The sequence below is a fragment of the Lepisma saccharinum genome, chromosome 6, assembly GCF_977018435.1.
Source record: "Lepisma saccharinum chromosome 6, izLepSacc3.1, whole genome shotgun sequence".
In the NCBI taxonomy this organism is placed as follows: domain Eukaryota; kingdom Metazoa; phylum Arthropoda; class Insecta; order Zygentoma; family Lepismatidae; genus Lepisma; species Lepisma saccharinum.
Window position 1 is genome coordinate 55,238,849 of NC_139234.1, and position 7,607 is coordinate 55,246,455.

Here is a 7,607-nt window from a genome sequence, read left to right on the forward strand (position 1 = left end):
TGACATAAGAAAACTGAAGATACAGAACTGGAAGAAATGTGCGTTGAGTAGAGAAGAGTGGAAGGATGTAATTGAGCAGGCCAAAGCCCATAAAGAGCTGTAGCGCCTTATAAGAAGAAGAAGACTAACAAGGGAGGTTATCAAAGTGTCCCCCACCGATTTCCATGAAATTTGGTAGGCGTATAGTGGGGCCCTAAGGAAGAAATACGTGTTTTTTTTGTTTCAGCTAAAAAACGGTTTTAGGGGGCAAAACCCCCTCAAATGTCAAGATGAGGACAAATTGAAGTATGTATCTGACCCCTGTGTCCCCCTCCGATTTCCATGATACGTGGCAGGTGTGTGTATAAATGGGCCCAGTGAAGAAATACGTGTTTTTTTTTTCAGGTAAAAAACGGTTTTAGGGGGCAAAACCCCCCTCAAATGTCAAGATGAGGACAAATTGAAGTGAGGATCTGACCCCTGTGTCCCTCCGATTTCCATGAAACTTGGCAGGTGTATAGTGGGGCCCAATGGAAGAAATACGTGTTTTTTTTTTGTTTCAGCTAAAAAACGATTTTACAGGGCAAAACCCACTCAATTGTCAAGATCAGGACAAATTGAAGTATGTATCTGACCCCTGTGTCCTCCTCCGATTTCCATGATACTTGCAGGTGTGGGTATAAACGGGCCCAGTGAAGAAATACGTGTTTTTTTTTGTTTCAGGTAAAAAACGGTTTTAGGGGGCAAAACCCCCTCAAATGTCAAGATGAGGAAAAATTAAAGTGAGGATCTGACCCCTGTGTCCTCCTCCGATTTCCATGAAACTTGGCAGGTGTGTGTATAAACGGGCCCAAATGAAGAAATACGTGTTTTTTTTTTGTTTCGGCTAAAAAACTGTTTTAGGGGTCACCCCACCTCAAATGTCAATATGAGGACAAATTTAAGAGGGCATTTGACCTATGTGTCCCCCTCCGATTTCCATGAAACTTGGCAGGTGTATAGTGGGGCCCAAAGGAAGAAATACGTGTTTTTTTTTTTGTTTCAGCTAAAAAACGGTTTTACAGGGCAAAACCCACTCAAATGTCAAGATGAGGATAAATTGAAGTATGTATCTGACCCCTGTGTCCTCCTCCGATTTCCATGAAACTTGGCAGGTGTGGGTATAAACGGGCCCAAATGAAGAAATACGTGTTTTTTTGTTTCGGCTAAAAATCTGTTCTAGGGGGCAACCTCCCCTCAAATGTCAAGATGAGGACAAATTGAAGTGGGGACCTGACCCCTGTGTTCCCTCCGATTTCCATGAAACGTGGCAATTGTATAGAGGGGCCCAATGGAAGAAATACGTGTTTTTTTTGTTTCAGCTAAAAACGGTTTTAGGGGGCAAAATCCCCTCAAATGTCGAGATGAGGACAAATTGAAGTAAGGATCTGACCCCTGTGTCCCCCTCCGATTTTCATGAAATTTCGCAGGTGTATAGAGGGGCCCAAAGGAAGAAATACGTGTTTTTTTTTTGTTTCGGCTAAAAAACTGTTTTAGGGGGCAAAACCCGCCTCAAATGTCAAGATGAGGACAAATTGACGTGGGTATCATCTGACCCCTGTGTCCCCCTCCGATTCCCATCAAATTTGACAGGTGTATAGAGAGGTCCTATGCCCCTGTTTCTTCCTATGCCATATTTACATGGTTTCGGGGTCAGATCCCCACTTGAATTTCTCCTCATCTTGACATTTGAGGGGGGGCCCTCTATACACCTGTCAAGTTTCATGGAAATCGGAGGGGGAGACTTAGACCTCCCTTGTAAGTGTATTAATTAATTACAAATCGCGCACGCACACACACACACACACTATATATATATATATATATATATATATATATATATATATATATATTAACAGGTAACAATATGTTATAAGCACATTCTTACTTTCCAAAGAAGCGCATGTGGGATGGCAAAACGGATCCGGATCCGAAAAATTTTAGGATCCGGAACCAACCGGATCCGGATCTGGCCATCCCTAGTATGCATTCCGAGAGTTTCGTGGGTTAAAAAGGACTTTTAAGTCAACTGTTTTGGAAAAACACTAACTACCACAAAGGGGCAGCCATGAAGCCCGAAGATATTATGAATGTCGAGAGAAGATGTTGCATATGTGGAAATTTTAGCGGAAAAAACAAGCTCGACCATGAGTCGAAAACCAGGGTCTCTGGCATATACCGTGCCATTCTTTGTTCTACCAAGTGAGCTACCGAGTCACCTTTGGCTTCGTTTGATCTTTTGCTGTCGCTGTAGAGCAATGGCACGCTATGCCTGGTGGAGTGAGCATTTTCCGCTAAAATTTCTGCATAGCACATCTCTTGTGTATGCCCAACCGTAAGATGTTGCCTGTTTAATTATCAAGCACAGAAAAAGGAGATAGAATAAAACCAAGGGACATTCCCACCGGTTGACAAGATATTTTTCTTCTGTGGTCAACACGAGCTGCCGTTTCAAGGTGACAGTGAGATTGACCCACCAGGTTTCACACTGAAGCTACAAGCTATACGTGTTGCTTGAGGATTTCACAAATCGAACACAGGCTTGTGCAGCCTGTCGTGCCGCTACGGTGTGAAAAGTTTCTTTTGATTGGATCACTCATTGCAAATGACGTGTGTGTGCCTTCGGTCTGAATTCTTCCTAAATCTTGAAGATCCAAGTCACAAGGATGGAAAATTAGGATTTTTGTTAAGGTTACGTTCCGAAGGCAGGCGACAACACCATAAAGGATCATATCCAGACGTGGGAGAACACATTCGAATGGATTGCCCATTGCATAACAGCATACTGAGATCGTTTCGGCACATACACAACGTTCGTACATTGCAACAGAGGAGTCGAGTGATAAAAAATGTCCCGGTATCACGTTCTGAAAGTAGGAAAAAAAAAAAAGAAAAGAAGAAAAAGACAGCAGCTTAAACAGTGGCAGATTTAGGAGACAGTTGGTCTCCATTTTTGGCCCCTCACTATTTCTTTTTTTAATGCTAACCTTTGTCTACCAAGAGAAAATAAACTTTTCTTGCCCCCTCCCCCTCCCCACCGTTTTGGAACTGAATAGCCACCATCGACCTTAAACCTTGCTAGGTTTTATCTATACCCCTGTAAAAAAAAAGGGGTTTAGCCCCCCCCCGAAAAGAATTTCTGGATACGTGCCTGATTGAAGTTACTTGTTATATTAGTTATATTTTAGTTATGGTAAGGGACTGGAGTATAATGTCACGGGTGCAAAATAACAAAATTTCAAATTCAATCAATCAATCAATTGACATATTAAGTATATATACTGCTTCATGACATATTATGTATATTTCAAATCATGTAGCACTTTAAACTAAGAGATTGCTGTTATTTTGATGTCATTATGTAGGTACTAACTAAAGACATATCTACAATAAAAGTGCACTTTAACGGTAACTCAGTATTTTAAAACTAATATTTTATTTCGTCATTAAAACCATAAATATATGATATGGTCATGTTCTTTTTTTTATTGGAGGAAGGTGGAAAGCTGGAAAGTTGGAAGACCAGAGTAGAGAAATGGGGGGAGAGGAGCAGGGTGGAAAGTAAGGGAACGCCAAAAATCCATCTCGCCCGGATTAAAATTTTATCTTGAGCCACCTCTGGACTTACAAACAACAAAGTACAATTTTGTACGTAGGACTGAGCGACTTGGTGCTACTGAACAGAAAGGATTAGTAATAATCAGGAAAAAAATAACACAAATAAGCTTGTGCCGACTGTGCAAGCGAGAAAATTTCCGAAATTCAGCCAGGGGCGTTTGACCCCCCCCCCATCCCTCTGACGCCATCATTGGTTTACCTTTTTCAATTACCGTCATAGTCGAAGGCATACGGCGGTACATGAGATTTCGAAGCATGTGAGTCCCGTGCACAGTCTCAAAAATGTTCTTCTTTCTCTTGCTCGCAACAATTGTAAAGGCTCTTATCTTTAAACGCGACAATTCGCGATTAAAATTACCATCTGAGCGCTAGTGTCGCTTCCAATATGGCCTCTCTACATCACTTTGTTTACATTCAGTAGTAGTACGTAAGCAGCGTGTTGTCATGGGTGGTATGAAAGAAACGTTTAAGATACGCAATATTTATAAATAGGGCTAGGATTTTTATGACCTAAAAATCACCAAAATATATGACAAATAAAATATGCTCTTATGACCTAAAATTTTACAAAATATGCACTATAATCTGAAAAATATGCCCTTATAAGAGGACTGTTTCAAACATCAAAATCTAACATATGCTATTTTCACATACTAATTTTAGTTCACTTTATGGGCCCTGAGTTGCAATGCTCAATAAAGACTTTCTCTAAATTTTCAAATAAAAATGAAAAAAGATTTTGGTGCAGTTTAAAAAAAAAACTCGAGTAAACATGGGAGTAAGAACGAATCCACTTCGAAAATGACTGTATATTTCTTGAAAAAGCGAAGTTATGCTGAATATGACCGAAAATCAATCAAAATATGCTCTAATATGCAGAAATGGCAAATTATGCCAAAATATGTCCTTATAAAGCACCTTAATTCAATTAGTTTCTTCACAATATGAATTTCTATATATTTAGGGAACACATCACCCTTACCAAGAAAAAAATGCTATGTCATGAAAATCCTAGACCTATTTATAAATATTGAGAATGTGGTATGAATTCCAGGAACTATAACGAAAGTGAAGCTGTGCTGAGAACGAAGCATTTAATTATGATAGGCAAAAAAGTAATGTATGCGTACTGGTTCATCAAAGCAGTGCTGTTTCATCTGCATCTCAGATTGGAACTGGGGCTCTCGGAAATGATTTGAAAATAAAGCAATTCACCTGTATTTGCAAAGCTTGTGCAGAAGAAAAATGTAAACATACCGTTGCAGTTATTCCCCCCAAAGAGGCAGGCTGGTTTAATAATAACACAGGATGATAATAATAATAATAATAATAGAATTCACAATTTCATCGAGGCTACCTTCACTGAAAAATGATTTACTGAATGAAACAACAACATTAGCATGTCGATTTTCTTTTCTGGTTACCTTAATGATTACAGACATTAATTAATTCTCAAACTATTTTCATCTTCGCACTTAATCGCCTTGCACCTGTTCCAAATTTCATACATAATACATTGTTTTCCAAAAAAAAAAAAAAAATTATTCATAAAGAACAATTTAAAACTTTACTTTCATGATAATACTGTAGAATCATGTTTCGGAAAATAAAGTGAAAAGACTCGTGCATTCTTCGTAATTTCCTTGCCGCATTTCGATGTTACTTCCCTGTCAATCTTCTGTCAACAATTCTCTTTTCCTGATTTATTTACAAATTTCATTTTCTTGATTCCATTTTTCATTTCTCACAAAACGATTTAGGTCAAGAAACTGAACAGTTGACGTTACTCTTTCGAACCTTTCCCATGCTTTGAACGACTTCAACACAACACTACGTAGAGTAGTTCCGAAAAATCCCACCAGATGGCATATCGGATAATTTTAATCGCGAATTGGAGTCTTGATAATTCAGTTTTAAACGCAGAGAGAACGCAAAAAATGGAGAATTGTTGCTTTTTCGTATCGCTCAATGTAAATAGTAAAGGTCTTGTCTGTAAGCGACTGTGTGGTTGATTGTAGGGAATGAAAGGCAGGGGGTATCGGTGAGTTGAGAATTTTTTCAGTTACTTTGGGCCATAATGTTGCAACTCTACAATTGTATGTTTAGCTCTAGCTGTAATATTACCATAGCTTTGTTGGCAACATCTACTACTCCAACAGCATTTCGCCGATCACCACGTCAGAGTAGTTAGCACACTCCAGGAGTTCCGGGTTCGAATATTTCAGCCTGGGCACAGGTGTTCTTTGTGAATGTGTTCTTTCATCTATTTCATCATATCATCCATCATCTTCATCGTCGCGATTAGAAAAACGTGGCAAAAAAGCAACGCAAAATAACGTAATTCAATCAATTTCATAGCATTTCGGATCTCTTTGTTCGGATCTATCCCCTCCCCTCAAAAAAATCCTGGGTACGGGCCTGTTGGTAATAAACAATCTCTTGAATTTCTTATGTCTACTTTTAATAGACCCTAAATAAAAAAAAGTGTGTGTCAATTCAGCTTTTACTGTAATTACAATCAACCATTTTGGGGAGGACGGGACGCCCTCTTTACGAAAATTGCTACCGCCGTATTGGCAGTCCCAGTCCGGCCCTGACGTGCATAGGCGCCGACTCCATGGGGCTTGGGGGGGACTCGAGCCCCCCCCATTGTTAATGATGTGGGGGCAGAGCCCCCTAAATAATTTTGCTTAAGAGGATCTAATGTATTATTTTGCTTCTCTTGTAAAGTTTACTCTGAATTGTGCCACATGAACTTAACTTTAAATACACATTTGAAATGTTCTAGACCATAAAATTTGGGGGTCTGAGACCGCTAAACCATCAACTTTGGGGGGGGGGCTATGAACGGAGACAGAAAAACACATGACTTATTACTATATACTAAGTATATAATTATGAGTATTGTTAACATTTTTACTAAAAAGAGTTTCAAAATAACGTGGTGATATGACAATTATACCAGTATGTTGTTTAGTGAATTCTGAACAATTTGAGCTCGTAAACACGACTTTCAGGCAATATTGATATGTACGATATTTAGTTATCCTCGAAATATAAGGAGAAGATAATTCTAAAGTCTTTGAGTTTATTCAACACTGGATTGCAGTAAAATACGCAAGGAAAGCTTATGAAAAGTCTGTATTGCGAAAGCGGGAACGGCTATGATCAAAGGCATTATTGCTAAAGCACGGCGTGCTATGTGTTTATTTATTATTGCAAAATTAAATTAAAAAAGTAAAATATTGTAGCAAGAACAAAAAAGTAAAACTATTTGCCTACGATTTGTGTTAGCATTTATGTAAATAATTAAATAAAACTGTTAAATATGGTAAATATTCGCTATTTTTATGGGTACGTCAACACTAAGGTTCTTTGCACCCGTCACATGTCATTTCTTTACAAGTCTGTTGCGGACATTAAAACACACTCATGCCCTCGCCGGGACTCGAACCCGAGACCTCCGGATCAAAGCGAGTTGAGACGACCACCCAACACGCTCGGCTACCGAGACCGGCATAAAATTGTTATGTTAGCCTCTTAATGTAAATACATAGCCTACTTTTAAATAAAAATATTAATTGTTATCTAAAAAACAAATGAGCAGACACACGTTTTTCATGTTACATTTCATTTGCATGAGGAATATAATAGCTGCTTAAGAACTTCTATACAAAGACGTAATTTTTATTTTTAAAAAAGGGAGGGAGTGAGTCATTCATTCATTTATTTCAGTGATCAGAGCCCCCCCCCCAATAATTTTGACAAGTCGGCGCCCCTGCTGACGTGTAGTATTTATAAGTAGGGAGCGGAAGTTGTTGAAATGTCATCTTTTCTCTGACACGATGCCCATTTAAAATACACAATATTACACTTAGTGTAGAACCCAAAAAAGGTAATTTTAAAGTGAATTTGTTTTGCATTTTTTGCCAATTTTCAGGTTTTAAGTAATTTTATCCGATTTTCGGCTT